The sequence below is a fragment of the Lampetra planeri genome, chromosome 41 (assembly GCF_965212315.1).
Source record: "Lampetra planeri chromosome 41, kcLamPlan1.2.h2, whole genome shotgun sequence".
NCBI lineage: Eukaryota > Metazoa > Chordata > Hyperoartia > Petromyzontiformes > Petromyzontidae > Lampetra > Lampetra planeri.
The window spans coordinates 9,870,491-9,894,153 of NC_136147.1; the positions used below are offsets into that span (position 1 = coordinate 9,870,491).

Here is a 23,663-nt window from a genome sequence, read left to right on the forward strand (position 1 = left end):
ACGGCACACGATGCGGCCACGCGGGTGACGCGCACGACTCCCTCGCTTGACAGCGGCACGCGGCTATCAGTCACCTGTGCCGAGAGTGCGCGAGAGCCTCATTACTCCAACATCATTAGCCAGCTGCTGCTGCTGCTGCTTCACATATCAGGTTTAGTTTTGGTTTGCACTTCTTGGTTCACTAAAGTGATCGCTATTGTCGGTGTTACTTTATACAAGTCGGTAAATGGATTTACGGGCGCAGCTGCCGAGTGGATTGCTTACATCGTGGGACCGTGAAGGGGAGGCAGCGGTGGCTTGGGAGAGGCCTTCCGCCATCCAGCAGTGGACTGACCACGGCCAACGATGGTGACGTAGGTCGGCGTGCATAAGAGATCACGTCTGATGCCAGTCCTGGGATTACGCAATGACGCAAGCCGTGGATTTCAAGGGCTTAACTATTATTATATCACAGCGTTACAGTGTTCTTTCCTCACAACATGTGTTTTAGTGCGGTAGTGCATTCCAGGGTCGTGTAACTCCCAGCGCAGGGGTTCAACCGTTCAACCGTCGCGGTGGTCGCTATGTGATCAGGACAGGGAACGAGGCAAGCCGAGTGGAACTCCAGGCGCCCCCGCCCCCCGCCCGTTTGCCCGCAGCTCTCACACGGCACCGACAACAATCTCCCCATTGTAGCCACTGCCGGGGGGGCTACGGCCCGCAGGTGCACGCGGACTGTGTCGCAGCCGCTCCCCAGAGCGGCCACGAGAGGGCAACGCGAGCGTTGCGGCTTTTGTGGATGCGTCGCAAGGCGGCAAAGGTGAAGGGGATGAGGCGAAGAGAAGGAAACTAAGGGGACAAAACTAACGGGACGAAGCGAAGGGGATGAAGATATGGGGATGAAGATAAGGGGACGGGGCTTGCGTGAAATACCCCCCCCCCTGCCCCCGGCGCCACGCCCCGTGGGTGTGCAGGGCCAGCAACTCCGCGCCGTTCGGTTTGAGGCCGTGAGGCCGTGCCCGGCGCGGGCATAAATCCACAGCATCGAATACGTTTGTCCCCAGCACGGCCCGGCTTGCCTCATCCCCGTCGGTGATTAATGCACCACAAAATGGGTATTTGAACTCAATTTGGCTGTAGTTCGGGCTCTTGCAGCGAAGTAAAAAAAGCAGCGGAGGGAAAGGAAAGTGTCTGGAGGCACCGGAATGTGCAGCCGCAAGAAAGGAGGAAGCTCCTCTTTCTGCAGGGCCGCTTATTTTTCAAATGCCGTTGCGAGGAGCCCCATCTGTGCCTTTCTCGATCCGGGGCAGTTTCTGGCCATGGTTTGGTTGTTTTCTCGAACAGCGGCTGGGCTCGCGATGGACGAGTAACAGCGCCGTCACATGACTGATGCTTGCAGCTCATTTGCTTGAGTGGGCCACTGTACGGTGGCACTTAGACAGTAATGAGTTTGTCTTTGCGTGGACAGGGCGGACGAGAGGGGTTTTCTCGATCCCGCCACGCTCGGGTTGCTTCTGAGATCGTGCAGTTGATGTCAATATTCTCAATAAATATATTGCACTCATCATCATGTCACTTTCGAAATGGTAAACGTCATCTTACCGTTTTAATACGGGAACATAAAAGCTACCAAATTGACTCGATGATGTTAATTATTGAATGTGTGTGTTCTCGATCAACTGCACTTGTATAATGAAAAAACAAACCTCGCTTGGTAGCTGGGTGGTTCAGAGGTCACGAGTGTAGGGGTCAGTATGCCGAGTCGCCACTGCTGAGATCATGACTCTGCCCGGTCACCGCTGTGCCGAACCAACAAAAATAAATTCTCCACTTAATTTGGCAAAATTCCCGAGCTGACGGTTAGAACGATCAATTTGACCGATGGGTGACGAACGTTGCACTGACGCCGGCCTGGTGTGCATACGCGGCCCGTGAGCCCGCGATTTGTTGACCTTCCCTGCACTTTGCACTCTTATCGTGTTTGTTGTTGTCACGTTCTAAACCGCCCCTCCTGCGACATCTGTGAAAAAGAGCTGTGTAGCTCATCGGATTCCTCCAGTAAAAATATTCTGATTCTGAGCATGCGGCTCAGGCAAGATCACGTTCATGGATGTTGTAGAAATTGCGTGGAAAGAGACAAAAATATAAAAGTCAAGAACAAATCGTCTCCCTGCTGCAACGAATGTGAGGCAGTGCCCCATCTCCATTGGTGGCGCCAAGCCAGCGTTGAAATTCCACATTCTCCTGGGCGAGAGCAATCACTCGATCGCCGGCTGGACGGACGACGGATCGAGCCGACCCCCCCCCCCCGTGTTGCCTCTAACGAACTGGAGGAGCAAGTGCTGTTAGCCAGTAGCGCCTATGAAGGCCGGCAATGGCACACGAGGGGGTAGGTGGTCAGAACCACGCCCGGTCACCTTTGTCTCCCTTAGTGGCAATGTTTACACACTGCACGAGGTACTCGGTTGAGGCCGAGTCAACCTAGGGAAGGCCTAGGACCGGTTTAGATAATCGTCACTGGAGTTTGCCGTGAACGGGAATTTAGCTCGGGTCACCGGGGTCGTTTGTCCAATTCCTTCTCATGCACCTTTTGGGAGGAAACCAGTGTGACAGGAGAAAACCCACACAAGCAAGGAGATTGATGAGAATAAACACACACACATATCTGAACCCATCATCCTACTTTCTGTACTGCTTTCTAACAACCACCTCTATTGCCCTAGAGACGAGCGTCTCGCACACTCACAAAGGTCTCCCCGTTATCCACCGACCCTATATCCCAAGCGCTATGGGTGAGAGGCGTGCCATCACGGCTGGAAAATATCACCCAGAAAATTCAGGGTGCAGAGACCGACGTGAAAAACGCACACGCAGCCATTCGGCTGGCGCAATAACCAGATGAGTCGCACACGAGATCGAGAGCCGCTTGCCGTTGTGGCGAGCAAATCAAAATGGGCCGCGTGGTTTCATTGCGGGGCTCAAGAGGTGCGTAGATCCGAGGATCTCCTTCAACAAATGGGGCGCTCGGCTCTTGTGGACACCCGCCTGCCAAATGCCAGGTCGCCCGCCGCTGATGAAGTCCAAAGGTTTAGCACGAGCGTAAACACACTGCGATCAACGACCCCTAAAAACTGTACAACCCGCGTCAGGAAAGAGAAAGCCACTACACACGTGACCCCCACCCACCGCCTCGCCCCCTACAAGAAGCACCACGCCACACGTGACCCCCACCCACCGCCTCGCCCCCTACAAGAGGCACCACGACACACGTGACCCCCCCTACAAGAAGCACCACTACACACGTGACCCCCACCCACCGCCTCGCTCCCTACAAGACGCACCACGACACACGTGACCCCCACCCACCGCCTCGCCCCCTACAAGAGGCACCACGACACACGTGACCCCCACACACTGCCTCGCCCCCTACAAGAGGCACCACGACACACGTGACCCCCACACACTGCCTCGCCCCCTACAAGACGCACCACGACACACGTGACCCCCACCCACCGCCTCGCTCCCTACAAGAGGCAACACGACACACGTGACCCCCACCCACCGCCTCGCCCCCTACAAGATGCACCACTACACACGTGACACCCACCCACCGCCTCGCCCCCTACAAGATGCACCACTACACACGTGACACCCACCCACCGCCTCACCCCCTACAAGACGCACCACTACACACGTGACCCCCACCCACCGCCTTGCCCCCTACAAGACGCACCACACATCAGAACAACAAACACAAAGTACAGCTACGCAGCCTCAATGTACACCCAGGTTCTCAAGATGCTGTACGCACGGATGCAATGAGCGTGTTTCCTTAGTAGACATTGACAGCCGGACGCAGGCAGGGTGAGGGAAGGAAGGTCTTGAGTCTGGATGTGAATAGAGGCAGGGAGTTGATGGCACGGAGGGCTGGGTGAAGAAGGAAGGGGGTCCCTCCAGACTCACTGAGATACATTCAAACAAAGGACGTTCACTTTCATAGGACTTGTGAAAGCAAACGAAATTCACCTTTAACAGATTATATTAAAGTGACCACAACTAAGTTGAAGAGTTATTTACAAAGCTACCACCCTTGTTCTGAAGCTGTCATTTGAGATCTGTTGAAACCGATTGCAAGCGTAGACCGATGCCTGCCAGCGTCAACAATCAGAATTTATCCACAAGAAAAACGGAAATAAAATCATTGGCCCGGGATTATTAATACTGCTTTGATAATGCTGTGAATCAAATCGAAGTGCCTACACCAGCGGTGGAAACTTTACATTCTCACGGCAAGAGGCCGATCTCTCCACAGGACAACTACGGTCGACTTCCCCCAAAGTGGTACAACGTTTATCAATCCCGGAGAGAGATAATGGAGATGAGCTGACACCACGGCCGATATTTCAACTCCTGAGTCCGAGTCGATGGCTCTAACCGCCGTGCCCCCTGTCCGGATTCATAATTATCCCGCAGTAATAATGACCGTCTTTACATAACCACTGCCTGCCCCAGCTCTCACGCCGAAAATGATCGTGTGTATAAGGCAGAGGCTCACCATGGTCAAATTAAGGACAATCAATTGAATTGAATTCGGAATTAAAAGAGAGAGGTTGCTGACCACAATTCTTTTTCAGTCAAAAGCCTGGGCCAGCTGCTGACGATTTTCTTTTTGCCTCCACAGTACAGCAAATCCGTTTCGTTTCACATCATGTGCGTTTACGTAACGTGCGCGGATCTGATAATCCTGAATTATTAAAATGCGAGAACTCCGTCACGCGGCGACGTTGGCTGCAAAGCCTGAGAGGATTGCGAGAAGCGCACTTGCCACGAGCGCGGCAGCACAGTGGTGCAGCCGCTGCTGTCATGGGCATCACGGTGGCGAGAAGTTAACCACCTCGCCTGGTATACACAAAGAGGTTGTGGGTTTGATCGCGACCCTGACGCCTGCTGTATATTTGGAGTTTGAATGTCTCTCTCTCTCTGCCCCTGGTCATGTGGATTTTTCTCTGGGTTCCCCAATTTTTTCCCATCCACATTTAGAATCAACATCGCGCTGCTAGAAATTTCCACGCAATGAGCCACTTCGTTGAGCTCTCGTTTGTGATCGCCAGGTCGCTTCTGATAGAGCACGATATTGCTCAATGGGCCTTACCTGGTAAAATAAAAAAGAGTCGAGTTAAAAATTGCAGTGCTGGACGTCAACAAGGTCAGCCCGCGAGAGGTCGGGCCTGGAGGACGGTCACGTGGGCAAGTTCAGGCCCCTCTCCAAATCGGCCGCCGTGGGGCTCCGCAAGTCGTTGACAAGCGTTGATTTCTCAGTGTGCACCTCGATGCCACCATGGCACGTGAAGCCAAGACAAAGATCGCCCCCCCCCCGCAGCCTTAACAGACTGCTGGGGAAAGTGCTGTTAGAGAGCACCTACGAAGGCCGGTACAGCGATGCTTACACACCATACCAGGCACTTATTTGAGGCAGAGTCAACCTCAAAAAGGCCCAGGAATGGTTCAGATAATCATCACCGATGTTGCCTGTTAGGTATAATCGAACTCTGGTCGCCGGGTTCGTAGCGCACATGAAACTAAACACACACACATGCGTCAAAGCGTTCCCCTGCATAAACAGGCACTGCTGGTTTAAGGCCTCCACAAGCAGCCAGCACCTCTCACAACCAAATAGCCTTGCGATCCAACAATCCATCCATCACCTGCACACCAACCGATTTCCACATTATATACGCAATAATAATCTACAATCCTTTGTCCATCCACTGCTCAGTTTCAAGTTTATTTTGTGGAATCAGAGGAGAACTCAAGGGACCAGGATGAGTCAGTCTCAAGAAAGTCCTTTGCAAGAGTGACCGGGCTTCACCAAAAAGACGAAAGCAAAACAAATAAATAAAAAAAGCAATGAAGCACAAAAATAAAATTGGACAAAAAAAAAGTCACATCTGGATCTCCGAACATGGTGTCAGTTTGTGCATTTGTTTTGACCATACTTCACCACGCTGGTCAGGGCGGTTTGGTGAAGGGAGCATCCGAGGACAAGTTCAGAAATGGCTTGCCACTGACGTGAACCGTGCTTGGAAATCAAACTCAGGTCAGCCACCAGGGTTCATAGCTCAGCGCACGACCGCTGCGCCACCGCACAGTTAATACCGACCAGCTGCAAGCCGGTGGACATGGCAGAATCCTAAACAACAGCGAGGAGGGGAACAGATACGCCATGCCATGTGCTTTGGTCAGACACAGCACTCGTGCCACTATTGCGCGAGGTGGCAAGATTAAATCCCTTCCTCTCGCAGCAGGGTGGCAAGCGCTCTCGCAATGCTCGCGTCTCGCAGCAAAACCAGAGCCTGGGCTCGAATTCCCAACTCCAGCGGCGTTTCTCCAGATTCTCCAGTTTCTTCCCGGAGCTAAACTCGACCAGACAATGTAAAGTGGTATTGCTAAAACATCCCACTACTGACAAGATTTACTGCAAACGACACGATTGGGCGTACGTACGGCAGCAACGTGGCGCTCGACTGCAAGCACTTGGCACGAGACGACTGAAGAAGTTCCTGGAGACTAGGCGAGGGATTTCTGGGCAAACAAGTGCAGGCATAATAATAAAATTAATAAATAAATTTAGCGGTGTACTTGCCTCATAACCTGTGAGCCCGCGAGTTTAAATACCGTCCTGGGAGTCACCTCGACTCATCATCCCTTGTGGTGTGAATAAATCATTTCGCCACTCTGTGGGAAGTCGACGGTTGCTTGCCCATTGAGAGTGACCAGGCCCCTGTCAACACGAGCCGGCGCCCCGTGACCACGAGCAGGAGAGATGCTCATTGAGCACGGCAGTGGTGGGGGGGTGGGGGGGGGGACTTCTTAGGAGGCAGCATTGTACACAGCGCAACCGCGTTGGCGAGGACGCCGCGGCGAGCCCCGGGGAGCCACGAATCCGCCCGCCCCCTCGGGAAGTCCCGAGTTGGTTTTTGTGCGAGCGCAAGGGGTTTGTGCATTTCTCAGCACGCGCCCTCCGCGCCCGCTCCACTTTAGCGCAGCGCCAGCCTCTCGCGGCGCTCGCTCCTTCGCTCGCGGTAACCTTCCCGCATTCCTGCATCGCACCTTTTTTTTGTTTTATGCCAGCAAAGCATTCTCTCAGACAAAGGGGGGGGGGGTGGTGGGGAGCAAAAATGAAATCTGGAAAAAACCAGATCGCTCGGGCGCAAACGCTTCGTCATCAGTTCGCGCACAAACGCAGCGGCGCCCACGCTGCCTTCGCTGGCGCCGCGCCACCCCGACGGCTCGCAGTGTCCGCGCGATGCCCACGCAGAGTACGCCACGGTGCAAACAACAGTGTACACGCACGCAATGCCCACACGGTGTCGGGGTGCTGCCCACCGCGCACACCTGCGCGCTGCCCGCGCGGTGACCACACGGTGCACACACATGTACGCACGCAATACCCACGCAGCACACACGTGCGATGAACGCACACGATACCCGCATAGTGCAGTGTACAAATGTGATGTATGAATGATACCCACGATGCCCACACAACCACACCTCCAATTAGCACGGTTGACTACGTACGGCGCGAAAGAAGTTTAACACCCATACATACAACACAAGCACGACGAACACACGACGGTCACGCTGGGTCCAGTGCCCATAAACAACTCCAATAACTTCTAACATACTCACACGGTGGCTACAAGCAGTCGCAGAGTGCCCATGCAGGGACCACACAATACCGTCACGATTCTTCAGCTACTCAATTGGGATGACGCACGCGTAGCAGCAATCACCGCCCCCTACCGCCAGACTCGTGCCCGATTGCAAGCCACTCACCTTCTTCCCAAGGGGACAAGTACCCCTGGGGGCAACCCTTTCGATGTTTCAGGCGAGACGCGATTTAAGTCTCTTATCACGTGTTAATGGCTCTGAGACGCCTCAGCCTGACTAAACTAAACTATTTTTATTTCGTCAGGTAAGGCACATTTTGAGCTATATAACCCTTTTTAAGAAGTGACCTGGCCACAAATGATAAATCAACGAAGTGGCTTATCACGTGTAAATTTATAGCAACCAAATACTCTGAACGCGTGTTGTTTCTAAACGAGGAGGGAAATACCAAAGGACCCGGAAAAAATCCACATGACCACGGGGAGAACACGCAAACTCCAAGTATACGTGCGTCAGGGATAGGAGGGCAAACCCTTTTAAAAACTAAATCATTGTTCTTATCATTACCCAAAACACTTGATCCGTGCCCACACCTACACGACAGTCACAGCGCCCACACAGCACAGTCACAGCACACACACAGCACCCACAGCACCCACACAGCACCCACACAGCACACACACAGCACACACACAGCACACACACAGCACACACACAGCACCCACACAGCACACACACAGCGCCCACACAGCGCCCACACAGCGCCCACACAGCGCCCACACAGCGCACACACAGCGCCCACACAGCGCCCACACAGCGCACACACAGCATGCACACAGCGCCCACACAGCGCCCACACAGCGCCCACACAGCGCACACACAGCGCACACACAGCGCACACACAGCGCACACACAGCGCACACACAGCGCACACACAGCGCACACACAGCGCACACACAGCGCACACACAGCACCCACACAGCACACACACAGCACACACACAGCACACACACAGCACACACAGCGCCCACACAGCGCCCACACAGCGCACACGCAGCGCCGACACAGCACACACGCAGCGCACACACACAGCGCCCACACAGCACATACGCAGCGCCCACACAGTGCCCAGGCAGCACACACACAGCACCCACACAGCGCCCACACAGCGCCCACACAGCGCCCACACAGCGCCCACACAGCGCACACACAGCGCCCACACAGCGCCCACACAGCGCCCACACAGCGCACACAGCGCACACAGCGCCCACACAGCGTACACACAGCACACACAGCGCCCACACACAGCGCCCACACAGCACACACACAGCGCCCACAGCGCCCACAACGCCCACACAGCGCCCACACAGCGCACACACAGCGCACACACAGCGCCCACACACAGCGCCCACACACAGCGCCCACACACAGCGCCCACACACAGCGCCCACACACAGCGCCCACACACAGCGCCCACACACAGCGCCCACACACAGCGCCCACAGCGCCCACACACAGCGCACACACAGTGCACACACACAGCGCCCACAAACAGCGCCCACACAGCACTCACACACAGCGCCCACACAGCACACACACAGCGCCCACAGCGCCCACAACGCCCACACAGCGCCCACACAGCGCACACACAGCGCACACACAGCGCCCACACACAGCGCCCACACACAGCGCCCACACACAGCGCCCACACACAGCGCCCACACACAGCGCCCACACACAGCGCCCACACACAGCGCCCACACACAGCGCCCACAGCGCCCACACACAGCGCACACACAGTGCACACACACAGCGCCCACAAACAGCGCCCACACAGCACTCACACACAGAGCCCACACAGCCCACACAGCGCCCACACAGCGCACACACAGCGCCCACACAGCGCCCACACAGCGCCCACACAGCGCCCACACAGCGCCCACACAGCGCCCACACAGCACCCACACAGCGCACACACAGCGCCCACAGCGCCCACACAGCACCCACACAGCACCCACACAGCGCACACACAGCGCACACACAGCGCACACACAGCGCACACACAGCACACACACAGCACACAGGCAGCGCCCAGGCAGCGCCCACACACAGCGCCCACACACAGCGCCCACACACAGCGCCCACACACAGCGCCCACACACAGCGCCCACACACAGCGCCCACACACAGCGCCCACAGCGCCCACACACAGCGCACACACAGTGCACACACACAGCGCCCACAAACAGCGCCCACACAGCACTCACACACAGCGCCCACAGAGCCCACACAGCCCACACAGCGCCCACACAGCGCACACACAGCGCACACACAGCGCCCACACAGCGCCCACACAGCGCCCACACAGCGCCCACACAGCGCCCACACAGCGCCCACACAGCGCCCACACAGCGCACACACAGCGCCCACACAGCGCCCACAGCGCCCACACAGCACCCACACAGCGCCCACACAGCGCACACACAGCGCACACACAGCACACAGGCAGCGCCCAGGCAGCGCCCACACAGCGCACACAGGCAGCGCCCAGGCAGCGCCCACACAGCGCACACACAGCGCCCAGGCAGCACACACACAGCACCCACACAGCACACACAGCGCCCACACAGCGCCCACACAGCGCACACACAGCGCACACACAGCGCACACACAGCGCCCAGGCAGCACACACACAGCACCCACACAGCGCACACACAGCGCACACACAGCGCCCACACGGGGCCCACACAGCGCCCACACAGCGCACACACACAGCGCACACACAGCGCACACACAGCGCTGACACAGCGCACACACAGCGCGCACACAGCGCCCACACAGCGCCGACACAGCGCCCACACAGCGCACACACAGCGCTGACACAGAGCCCACACAGCACCCACACAGCGCACACACACAGCGCACACACAGCGCCCACACAGCGCACACACAGCGCACACACACAGCGCACACACAGCGCTGACACAGCGCCCACACAGCGCACACACAGCGCCCAGGCAGCACACACACAGCACCCACACACAGCACCCACACACAGCGCACACACAGCGCAGACACACAGCGCACACACAGCGCCCAGGCAGCACACACACAGCACCCACACACAGCGCACACACAGCGCACACACAGCGCACACACAGCGCGCACACAGCGCGCACACAGCGCCCACGCAGCGCACACACAGCGCCCACACAGCGCCGACACAGCGCCCACACAGCGCACACACAGCGCCCACACAGCGCGCACACAGCGCGCCCACAGCGCCCACACAGCGCGTACACAGCGCGCCCACAGCGCCCACACAGCGCGCCCACAGCGCACACAGCGCCCACACAGCGCTCACACAGCCCACACAGCGCCCACAGCGCCCACACAGCACCCACACAGCACACACACAGCGCACACACAGCGCACACACAGTGCCCAGGCAGCACCCACACAGCACCCACACAGCGCACACACAGCGCCCACACAGCACCCACACAGTGCCCACAGCACACACACAGCGCCCACACAGCACCCACACAGCGCCCACAGCACCCAGGCAGCGCCCACACAGCACCCACACAGCGCCCACACAGCGCACACACAGTGCCCAGGCAGCGCCACTGGGAAGCCCTGCAAAGGCACGGTGGGTGGGGGGGGGATGTCGGAGAATGGGGGCGCTTTCACAAGTTAGGGACATCCATCTGTCCCACTTTATTTGTCTCTCGTCCACTCGTCCGTCCGCGTGCTGCGAGCGAGCGAGGCATTGTGCGAGGCTATTTTTGGAGGCATGTATTTTTTTGTTTTGTTATTCCCAGTTGCATGACAAGGGAGTGACAGACAGTGACATAACCACACGCAAAGGGGCCGCGTGTCAAAGGAAGTAAAAAAAAACAGCTAGTGACGCACTGGCCGCTCCGGGCCGCGGGGAAGAAGTGGAATTAACGAACGGGTTTCCAATTCCGCGTGTCCCTGTGCACGAGCCCGACCCATCGAGCGACACCACGGCCAATGATTGCGTCGGCTCCCACTTGTGGCTGTCCATTAAAAAGGCGACGACGGTCCCCGCCCGGGCTGCGGCGACGTTCTGCCGGTTCGGGGGGGGGGCCTTCCCAGAGACCCTCCACTGCACGGCGCGTATTTGGCGGCGGTGAAATTGCAAGGCCGGGAAACTCCGCCGTCGTTGTCGTCATTCGCGGGATGCTCACGGCGGAGCGCCGGTGTTGCTGCGATGCGCCCCTCAGTCGCCCAGAACGGCACATTCGCCTCGCAAATTAATTTCGCCGATCAACTCGACCTCGTAAACGGGTAGAAAGCGTGCGGGCAAATACTTGAGTGTGGCAAACGACGGTGACTTTGTGGAGACTCTCCTCCAGCGCCTTAAAACCGATCTTGGCGTGCAGTCTCCTTGTCCCCTCTCAGTTAATTCAGTAAAAAGAAACACTGAGGGGCGGCCGGGTGGCTCAGTGCCGAGATCCGGCTGTCACTTCGTGGACACCGGCGCACCACCTCGATGCGCAAACTCCGGCTCATTGCACACTTCAGTTGGCGGCCGACGTTCGAAGCGGACCGCATACCTCAAAGGAACGGCGCCCCCCCCCGCCGCGATCCGTGGATCAAACAAAATCACCCGAGACGCCGGTGTACGGCGCCAAGAGCAGTTTATGCGAATGCTGTCGCAAGAGGTCGCGCGTTTGGCGCAACGGTCCTTCGCCGACGACGCCTGATGAATGAACGGCCGATCGAGGTGGTGGCAGCCCCCCGTGATTAAAGCGGCTCCCAGGTGGAGGGGGGGTTGACGACCCAGATCGGCCACCAACGGCTGCCGCACGGGGGCTACGCTGTCAGCACGGTGGACAAGCGCAGCCGCAACACCCATTGCTGCGCTGTAACCTCCTACTCACTCCCCACCAATCTGCGCTCAACACTTTCACCCATCCGCACCGATCGGCGTGGCGAAGCACGATCAAAACCAACCCCCAGCGACCCGCACGGCGCGGGGGAGGCCGCGCATCCAGCGGTGGATGGAGACGAGGGCTGCCCACGAGCACGTGCCAATTACAAACAGAACCCAATACACGTTGGATCGCGCGGGTGTCTCCCCTCCTCCCCGCACGACAGACGACCGTCACACCCTCCACTTTGATCGTTACAATACTCCGACAAGCACCGTCGTCTAACTGCGCGGGCGCTGCGTGCCTACCGCGCCACGCGCGCGAGCTTTATTCGCCCGGCCACGATGACAAAACGTGTTGACGGGAGCGTCGACTCGAGAGAATTAAAATCTCCGACAGTCATTTCATGTCCCCCCCACCTTCCCTTTTTGTTCTGCCTGCGGTGGCTAAATAATAATAATTATTACCACATCGCGGGCGTTTTTTTTTCTTTCCGCGAGTTAATTCCGACGCCGAAGCGTCGAGCGTGCCTGTTTGTTTCAGGCGATGAAGCACAGGCACGCACGCACGCCCAGTCCATCAAGCCCGCGCCTCATTTCATTGGCTTATCATTCACCATCTAATGAGCGCACGCGCGCTCCTCTTAATTCCACAACCATCAATTAAAGAGCAGGCACGCGGGGCGCCCTGCAATTACGGGCTTCGCAGAGCCCCCACTTTTCGCATTTCCTCGCCGCCGCCGTCAGCGTTTCGAGCCGTCAAAAGCGCCGCACGCGACAGACGAGCAAGACGCGAAGCCGTCTCACCGGGTGTGCCGTCGCACCCCCCGTCGTTACGCCGCTACCGCCGCTGCCGCCGCCGCCACCGTTGCCAGCGCGCGCAAAACGAGCGCCGTTTGACTGAATCGCCTCGACGGCACCTCTCATCCAATTAATCGGCGAGCTCCTCATTTGGCCGGGGGTTTAGGAGGGAGGCACGCCGGTGGCGTCGGCAGAATTGCTGAATGTACCATTTATACCGTTGATACCGTTTAAAAACACACGTATTATACGGCTTAATCACGCTAAGTGCATTCTGTTCGAGCAATCTCAAATTCCAACGAGCTTACAGTGCACGGCAGGAGAGCCACGGAGATACATTACCACCAGTGGTACGGACTGCCCGGTGTGTAGCCGCGCGCCAATGCTGCTTTCATCGGTCCACGACGGCCACGTTGTGTGTGTGTGTGAATCTGTTACGGTGCGAGGGTCTGCGAGTGTATGTTTACGTGCGTGCGTGTGTGCGTGCGTCCGTGTGTCACTACGTACGTCTAAGTAAGGGGGGGGGGCGGCGATGCGGGAGTTTGGCGCACCGCGCTACGAACCTGGCGACCTGGGATCGATTCCTGGCCAAGGCCAACATCAGCGACGGGTGATATCTGAACCCGGTTCTGAGCCCCCCTCCCCTAGGTTGACTCAGCATAACATTTGTAACATCAGCACCGAAATAAAGTGGGCTGGCAGGAGTGTTGGATAATTAATCATTTAACGTCTATGCAAATTAGATTTTAAAAAGTATAAACGTTTCACACAAAGACCAATGGCACAAATAAGGTACTCTGCATGCAGCAACTGAAATAACGGATGGACAATACAAACGAGACGCTAAAACGAGACAAAATATGATTATCATAATTGCTTCTCGGATTGAATCGAAGCAGTTTCTTCAAACCGCGGTGTAGATAAATCGTTAGATGGATGTTACTTGAGTCCTGAGTAATGCACGCACAGTTCATTTGGCACGCCTGCCAGCTACAGGATTCCCAAACGGAGAGAAGATATCCAAAAATGCTTTGATGGGTCTCCTACCGAAGGGGGGGGGGGGTTATAAAACTACTTCTGCTATTGTAAAGTTTCTCCGTAAACCTTAATCCTCATCCGAAGTCGAGCATTAAAAATTACGGTACAAATCTCGTCCACCTCAGTGTCGACGCTCTGCAATTTACATGCAGGATTTGCCAACACAGCCACTCATCAATATAACAAATTTGAAAGCGGGCCATGGGTGGGGGTTGTATTTGTCTCGTCAAGTCGACCAGCTTAGAAACCGCAAACACACGTGGGATCGACTCACTTCGGACGCGCGATGGAAACGAGCGAAATATTTACATATTTTATGACGCACTGCACGCATGGCACGCGGTTACAACCTGCTTCAATTATGGCAATTTGCCTCATAACCAATGGGGGAGCCAGGATGTTCAGGTAGGGGGGGGCAACCCCTCCAGCAATGAAAAATTATAGGAGTTGTAAGTAAGGACTTGTCCCTTGCTTTTTATTCGACGCGTGTGCGGCATGGCGCAGCCATCGAATGAGGGTCGAATTCGAACCGCGTTGTGTGATCGGCATCGCGCTCGCTGAAGGTGAATGCTTTCAAGGAAGCCGTATACTGGAAAGGTAACTGCACACAATTATGTGAGTCACTTATAACTGCTTTGCCGTTACTTATTGCCAATTATGGACTCAGACTATCGTCCTATCATCTCAGAGTCCCTGGCGCGTAATAATATGCTACACAGTGGCAGTGGGGGTCGCAAAATGCCGATTTATTACTAATAAACCTCAATGATCTGATCGAAATTGGGGATTTCGATTGGATCATTGGGGGGGCACGTGCCACCCCCCCCCCCCCACTGGCTCCGCCAGTGCTCATGACGCTGGTTGTAAATCGCCAGCGAAACATCGTACTCAAATTGTAAATGTTGCGGGTTTACTCTCCAACACACAACCGGTGTGCTCAAGTAGTAACCAATTGGCACGTTTTGGTTACGTAACAATCTTTTACTAATTGGCCATGTCGGGTGGTTGTGGGTTCACGACACATTGACATTTCCGTGATCTAACCCCAAAAAATTACCTTTATTACGAATAATATTGGTCGCAAAAGCCCACGTGGTGTTCAACTAACCCCTCCTCTACCCAGTATTCCCTGCGACCTATTACAAATGCGTTGGCCAAGTCACTTCCGTCGCTGTTGGGGGAAGGGTGGCCGTGCGGATAGAGAGCGCTCCGTTTTCCAAGTGCTCAACGGTGATAAAATTAGCTTCTCTTGCCACAGCGGTGGGACTTCACACCCAGGAGATGTAGAATATTTAATTAACAGCTCAACAGGAAAAAAATGAAAGCAAAATAAAAGGCTGCTAATAATAGCAAAGAATGTCGAGGCGGCGAGCCACGGCCGCATCTCCCCCACACGTTCGGTGTGCGCAACTAACCAGAATCAGAATCTTTATTTAGCCTGCAGGAATACGGTCAGCTACAAAACTCTTTTCCACAAGTGTCCGACGGCGGGAAACGGGCAGTGACGCGATGGAGACGCCGTCTTGTTATTGCAGCGCGATCATGAAATGGCTTTGGCCTCGGGGCCCAGGAATGTTTACAAGCCGTGCCTCGGTTATACGGTTATATGCTCGCCAGCATGCGGTCCCCTCTAATGCGGCCCTTGCCGGCTTGTTCCGACAGCTCGTAACGAGACGGCGCAACGGAGTTTACAACGGTCTGGCCAAGGTCTCCGGGTGGCTCAGAGGTCAGAGAGCGCCGGGCTGACAGGGCCAAGATCCAGGGTTCAAATCCAGGTGTCAGGCACTGAGCCAGCGATTAAACTTTCTTCTCAAGTGTACTGGAGTTGATGGTTCAAGCCTGCTCACAACTGAACTAACAAAAGGATCCGACATCAATTTATGGTACTGGCTTGGTTCCAGTTGAGAGAAATGAATGGATCATGTTGACCGTCACGTCACAAACATGCTCTCAGTGGCCACAGCAGGTGGGGAAGTGCATCCCTCTCCTCTGTGTGGATCAGCGGTCACTTGAAGGGATCTGAGGTAGCTCTTTGGTATCCGCTTCCATCGGTCATTTTTTGGCACGAGAGCTCGCACTGTTATGAGCATGACGCCGATGGCTTAATCGGAATCAACTTTTAGAATGCGACAAATTGCACATTTCATTATGCATTGTTCCAAGGCAAAAGTCTGTTGTATGGGAATTGGACTAATTTCACCACCACAATTGTTCCCTTGCAACTGAAGGCAAGGCTTGTGAAACGAGTACAAGGGACCGCCGCAAAATGACCTACAATTGTACAATCGCAAAAAAACAAATGCAACCATGGCGTTCGGGTTAAAACATATACGTTTATAAAACCATGCTGTGACACCTTGACCTAAGGGTGTTCAAAGACCAGCAGGAACAGACCGTTAGACCGTGGAGATCGTTGCATCAGAGAGCATTACTTCATGCAATAAAAATGCATGTTCTTCAAGCTGTCCACCTCTCTTACGCCGCTCCTCTTTCACCCTCACTTCCTGTCCGAGGCCGTAAATCTCTCTCTTCAACAGCTACTCTCTCACCCCGTACATCTCCATACAGTCTCTCCGCCGCCTCGCTCGCACCACTCGTCTCAGTGCCGTGTCTTTTCCTCTCACCTCTCACAACCCCCCACCGCCAAACTCCCCGTGACCCAACGCTCGCTAACGATGGCTTCGGAGCAACCGTCACAGTGGCTGCAGGGTCACGCGCAGACGCCGCTCGCTGTGTGGTCAGGTGTCGAGCTAGAAGGGGGCGCCAACAACGGCACTGGAGATGCATGGAGTAACTGCGGAGTCAGGGACGCGGCTCGCATTTATCTCATTTCTCACCAATCTATACATTTAATCTGCAACTATCTCACCTCTTTGTGGACACAGGAACCGGCACACAATGGCCTACTCATGTCGAATGATACCTGGGGATCTTTAACGTCGATTCTGCAGAGCAGACGGTGCATCATATTAACCCTTTCCCCATTCTGATGACATGTTTACGTCATCAGTTTTTTTTACGATTCTGTTCCAATGATGTTAGTGTACGTCATCAGAACAAAAACTGAATAAAAAATAAAATGAAATAATTGTATTGGTACTGAGGCTCCCACAAGGCCATGCGGGAAGGCACGTGGCACAGTTTGGCACCAGGGATCATAAAGAACGGTCGTGTCGCTACAGTTCTCTGTACCGAGTACGATTTATTTAAAAACAGCAGCGCTACGTCTCTAAAAATAACGCTAACCGCTTGCACGTTCCGAGATTCAGCAGTGAATGGGACCTACCCGGCAGCTTAGAGTCAGAATGGGAAAGGGTTAAATAGTTAATACCCCCACAGTAATAACCAGGGACGGCTGCCGGATTCGAACTGCAAATCTCTGCAACAAAGCAGCGCCACCGCTGGGTTACCAGCGGGCCCACGTCACCCCCCCCCCCCCCGCCTGAATGGAGGTACCCCCGCCGGGGAGGCTGGGCCGCCACGGCAGGGCCGCTAAAGCCCAGTTAGATATTCACATGCTCATATGTTGAAATGGTTACCAAGCTTAAAAAAACGAACCCAGCATGACACGTGCGCGTTTGAATGAGTACATCACACGGCGCATGACGACGTGTTCCGGTGCGGGCACTGCTGTCCGGGTTGTTCTTTATCGTGAATGCGAGCCTCCTATCTTATCTACCGTGGCGCGATCACCCGCACTGCTTCCAGAATCGCGACATGAACAACGCGTTGCTTCCCAACAGTGCATATCACCACAGTATTGCTCTATCAACAAAAGCAGCGCACGCACGTCGCAAGCCGTGTGTCCACTGCTGGATATCGGTTTCCCCCCGCGCCATCCCCATTTACCGCAGTCACATGATGCAACAATGTACCCGGGCCCCTGCACGCGAGAGCTGATTTCACAGCTCCATCTCCGAGGTGGACATCCCCCTCTCACCGTCGTTTGTCTCGACCACCGGCCACCATTCCGTCCAGCCGTGAAACGTCGTGTGGAGGTCAAAAGTCTTCCCTTAGCAGCCAATACGATGTTTCTAACATGAGTACGCTCTCAGTGATCCACTCGTTATTCCATTCTCTGTAATCCCAAGCGTGCATTTCTCTCCGTGCTTCTGTGCACACTTTATTATCACCTGCTGCGATATATATACAAATCAGAAACACAACACATTGACAATAGGTTCAGATGCATTAGCTCCCTACTTATACGCTTTATATATATGGGATGTGAGATCTGGCCAGTCACGTGTTCCGGTTTGGGTTTGTCCACTGGGGGGACGTCCGAGTGATGGTGGCATGGCGAGGAAACCTTGCTGCTTCACCGGTCCTTAGTGAGAGAATAGCGCACTAAACGCGGGGAATTCACAGCAGAGCCGACTCCGTGTTCCGACACATTGGTGGCGCTGGCTCCCCGAGTCGGCCACGAGGCTCAAATACAAAGCATGGTTACCCCGCCCCCACAACCCCCACCTCCTATGAGATATCCGGCCAACGTGGAAGAGAAGGTCAAATACCCCTAGAGAGGGTCTGTTTAGAGCTCCCTCTAGTGGAGGCCCTTCCACCTGAAGTGGCGTAAGCGAGCAATCTACCACACAGTATCCACCACAACCAACATGTATGTAGGTAGAACCTCTTTCGCATCATACGTAGCCAACCGAGCTAAGCAGAGGTGCGCGAAATTTGAATTAACACTCTTGTTCATCAGGTGGGACATGTTTAGCCATCACCAGGAACGTGCAGCGTGTAACAACTCAATTTGAATTTGAATGGAGAAGCCTGGCAAACACGGAAAGGGCGCGGAACCGCTGTTAGTCGCCGAGACACGCAAAGACGGTTTGGGGACAAACAATAAATGAACCTTGCAATCACCACAACGGGAGAAAAATAAACAATTCATTCTGAAATACAATCATGACACTGAACTGTGACAATTGAAAGAATCACAAAGCAGGGCAGAAACACATTCCTACACCATCTCGAGAACATAGGCCGATCTACATTATCCGTCGTACCTATGCTTCACATCGAACTGATATTGCCGCGGTACGAGCTAGTCCCAATTCCCAAGTATCACGCGAGTAAAGCTTGCTCGCTCAAAACCACCAGGATATGGGCTGGCGTAAACCACGGTCACCACAAATAAAATGCCGTTCTCGTGGCTATAAAGCCACGGTGTATATATATACACATGCCCCTCAATGATTACCATTAAATAAATCAGCACGGTGCAAGTTACCACCTCTTATTTCGTCCCACCTCTTCCCTCCGTAGCCAGTAGCTGATTTGGCGGAACCACGACATCTCAGTGCCCGAGCTCCCTCTCGTCGTCCACTCTCTGCTCCGCCACCTCCAAGCACGCGCGCTGGTTTTTTTTTAAACTCCACACTAATTCTTATTTTACCAGATAAGGTGCCACTGAGCTGCACAGACCTGGCTATCACAAATCAGTGGCTTTTCATGCGGAAATTTACAGCAGCGAACACTCTAAACGCATGTTGATTCTAATTGTTGGGGGAAAAAAAATCGGAGGATCCGGAGAAGAAGCCATGCGACCAAGGCGAGAGAGATACGCAAACTCCAAAAATATGGGCGTCAGGGTCGGGATCGAACCCACAACCTCCTGCATATCATGCGAGGTAGTAAACATCTATGCCACCGTGGTTATCGCCGCTTCACCGAGCGAATCAACGAACGGAGGGGCAACGGCGGCGGCCGCGCTGCGTCTTCTCTGGGCAAAAGTGTATCTGGCCAGTGGTTGAGAAAGAGGAGCCATTCCACTCGGCTTCGAGATGGGGCCCCCCAGTAGGGGGTTTAACAGGGGGCAGATGGGGGGGAAGGGGGAAACGCTCACGCACGGCAATAGCGTGCTCATTGTCCCGATCGCTGGCACCTGTTTGCTGCACTCTGGGGGCAAGGTTTGCCTCCCATCTACTCCTGTCCCAAGCTCGCATAAACCTTGCTCAGTGTTACGCCTCCGATTTTATCACGAAAAAAAAAATGCGACGGTGCTGCCTGTTGCTGGCTGCTTGGGCGTGTTGGAGGCCTTTGGGCCTGTGCCCAGCAACTGTTTAAAAAAAAAAGACGACACTGGTAAAAGAGAGATAGAAACATGGTTCTCTGCCGATGCCGGGTCCAGGATCGGATGCGTTTGTTTATGATGAGGACACCACGCACAAACACCAAACAGCTCTCGTCGTGTAAAAATACACGTGGGCTAGCACATCACAACATGTGGGGCGAGACCCACCTCGCCCCCCTCGCCTTTCAGGAGGACGCAGGCTGCGGCGTAAATACCGTGCGAGAGAAATTTTGAAAGCTCACGAAGAACATCGGTGTCACCTCCGATAAGCACGGTTGGCTACGTACGGTATTGAAAGATCAACAAACATACACACAGAATACACGAATACACAACATTAAACTAATGCCTCGCTTCCACGGAACACACGACTACACAACATTAAACTAATGCCGTACTCGCACTCGTGTTTTTGGGCTGTCGAGGGTCAAGGGGGATCAGTGGTATTGCTTGGTGGGGGGAGGGGTCGGGGGGGGGAGTCCGCCACACCAGACGCAGTGAGAGCCACGGGCCCAGGCCGCAAGCTCCCAGCTGCGCTTCACTCGTCACGCCCGGTGATGTCACTGCCGCACATTCAATGAAGTCAACACCCTTGACCTCGCGAGACGGCGGGCAAGCCCGACTGCACCTCGCAAGCGGTCTTTCTTCCTCTCCTCGTTAACAACATCTTCAAAACGCCCAACACGGCCCCCGCAGTGCCGAGACACACGACAGCCTAAGTTGCGTAATCTACAAGATAAACGCTGTTTTTGTTTGCTCGGGTGTTTTTTTGTTTTGGGGGGGGGGGGATTGCATCTTCCTTGAAGCATCGCAAGGCGCTCCCGTCCCGTGCGTTGTGTGGCCAGCACCTGGACCCGGCATCGACGCCGCGGACAGACCCCAATTCGGCCTCGGCGGGAGACGGGGGCGGTGGGGCGAGCGAGCGGCGTCACCCGCCCCTGCAGCCCAAGTGAATGGACGGGGACGGAGACGGGCGCACATAAATAAATGAGACGCACCAAATAAATAAGCATCAATTTCCCTGCCGAGAAGTCGGCATTAGGCGCGCTAAGATTTCCAGCTGAGTAAACACCCTTGTCCCCCGGACTGGACATGCAGTATCCACTCATTAAAGCGAGTATCGATTGCCCCTGTCCAATTCAGTAAGTGTGTTCATCGATTTTGCTTTGTCGTTCTCCCCCGCCCCGCCCTTCCCCGGTGAGACTTGCTTGCTGCACAGATTTTTGTGGTGGGCGCGCATGGGCAGAGGGGCCACACGGAGGCCCCCCTGCCCCCCCCCCTGCGCCGACACAATGAACCCCGCTCACATTTGCACTCAGCTGTGAGAAAAGCATTATTCGCATCCGACTGTCAAGCCGCATGTATTTAACCCGTACCCCCTACGCTACGCGGCGACTGCGCTTTCACCATCACCGTACTCTGGCGTTCGCACAGGTGCATGCGCTGCTTTACGTAAACAGCACGCACATGCCATCAACACAGAGGGCCCTGCCGCGGGAATATGGAATTTCCACATATGAAGGTTGCGATTTCACATCCAGGTTGGGGGTTAAGTTTCACATACCCCATCACCCCTTCGGGGTAGATACAATCTGTACCACTTTGAGGGGAAGTCAACAGCAGTTGTACGTTGGAGAGACCTAACCCGGCATTAAAATGTAGAATTTCCACCACTGGCTAAGGGCAATAAAACAGGAGAAGAGCACCGCCCCAATGCTCGTTTAAACAGACGATGCTAAAATTTAACATTCGGACGTTACTGATGTACGTATGCTATTGAGGATGGTGACACTCGCCTACAATCCCACACTGTGGAGGACAAGGGTTGGTGGATCACGTAGATCTCCGAAACCCACAAATGCGAGATGGGCAGAGGATAGCGGCAGTACAGAAAGATAGGTTTGGGGCTCCGTGTGTGTAAGCTATAAACTAAACAACAAAAATTTTAATTTTTGTTTGACCAGGTAAGGCCCACTGAGCTATAGAGCTCGTTTTCAGAAGTGACCTGGTCACAAATTTTCGGAGCCAAAATACTTTAAAAGCACGTTCATAAAGGTGGAGCGAAAAAACAGAAGACCCGGAGAAAAATCCACATGACCACGGGGAGAACACGCAAACTCCAAATACACAACAGGCGTCATAGTTGGGATCAAACCCATGACCTCCTGTATACCAGGCGAGGTAGTTAACATCTCGTCACTGTGGCGCCAGCTCTGTGTGCCCTTCCTCTCTGTGCTGGAGGGCTTTCTCTAGCTCATCCGTTTCTCCTGCACACGAAACACTTGCTGCTCGTTTTATGCAAATGCTGGATTTTCGGGCTTCCGGAACAGATGGAATTGATCAAAACGGGACAAAATTAAATAATTGATTCATGAATGCAATCGTGACCCAAAATTAGGATAATTTATCAAATCGCGGTAAGGTGGGGTGCAGGGAGAGTTATTTTATTTATTTAACTTGTTTACTTGCGTAAACCTCACCGAGTCTCAAGACTTGTTTCAGGAGGGTCCTACCAAGATAACGCAGTTGGGGGAAATGTTGCCAAGTTTAAATCCTAAATGAGTAATTTGCAGGTATTTTTTCAGCTTTGGGATGCTTGGTCAACACCAGTTACGCGGCGTGTGTTCTATGTCTGTATATATTAAAATGTAGCAATATACAATCCCGGGATGACAAACCAACAGTGGCTGTGTGTCTGTGTCAGGAGCAGTAGTGCAGCGGTTAGCGCGCCATGCTACAAACTCGCGACTCAAGTTTGATTCCCGCTCACTGCCAACACCACTGACAATTATTTGAACCGGTCCTGGGTCGCTCCCAGGTCGACTCAGCCTCAAATGAGCACCTGGTGCAATGTGTGAACATCACCACTGGGGGAGACAAAGGCGATCGGGCGTGGCACTGACCACCCAAACCTCGTGTGCCGTACCGGCCTTCAGAGGTGCTCGCGAACGGCACTTTCCCCAACAGTCTTTTAAGGCTATACGGGATATCTTTGTCTTTGTATGCCGAGGATGGATCGGCGCCCTCTATAAGTAGCAGCCCTTCATGCAATCCACATTCCGTTCTTAACAAATCTGTTGCTTATTTTAATGCGCATTTACAGAGAAAGCGTAAGTGAGATATAGTGATACAATCCAGCTAAAGTATCATTTCCGTTAAGAGGTTAACCATAAGCGATGGTCCATCAGTGGCGGA

General features: G+C 54.5%; 1 protein-coding gene across 8 annotated transcripts in view; it reads right to left on the minus strand.

Moving 5' to 3' along the window:
• The window catches only part of LOC144732195 (uncharacterized), a 243,426-nt gene that overhangs the window by 190,443 nt on the left and 29,320 nt on the right, over positions 1-23,663 (minus strand). The gene's annotated exons all lie outside the window — the stretch shown is intronic.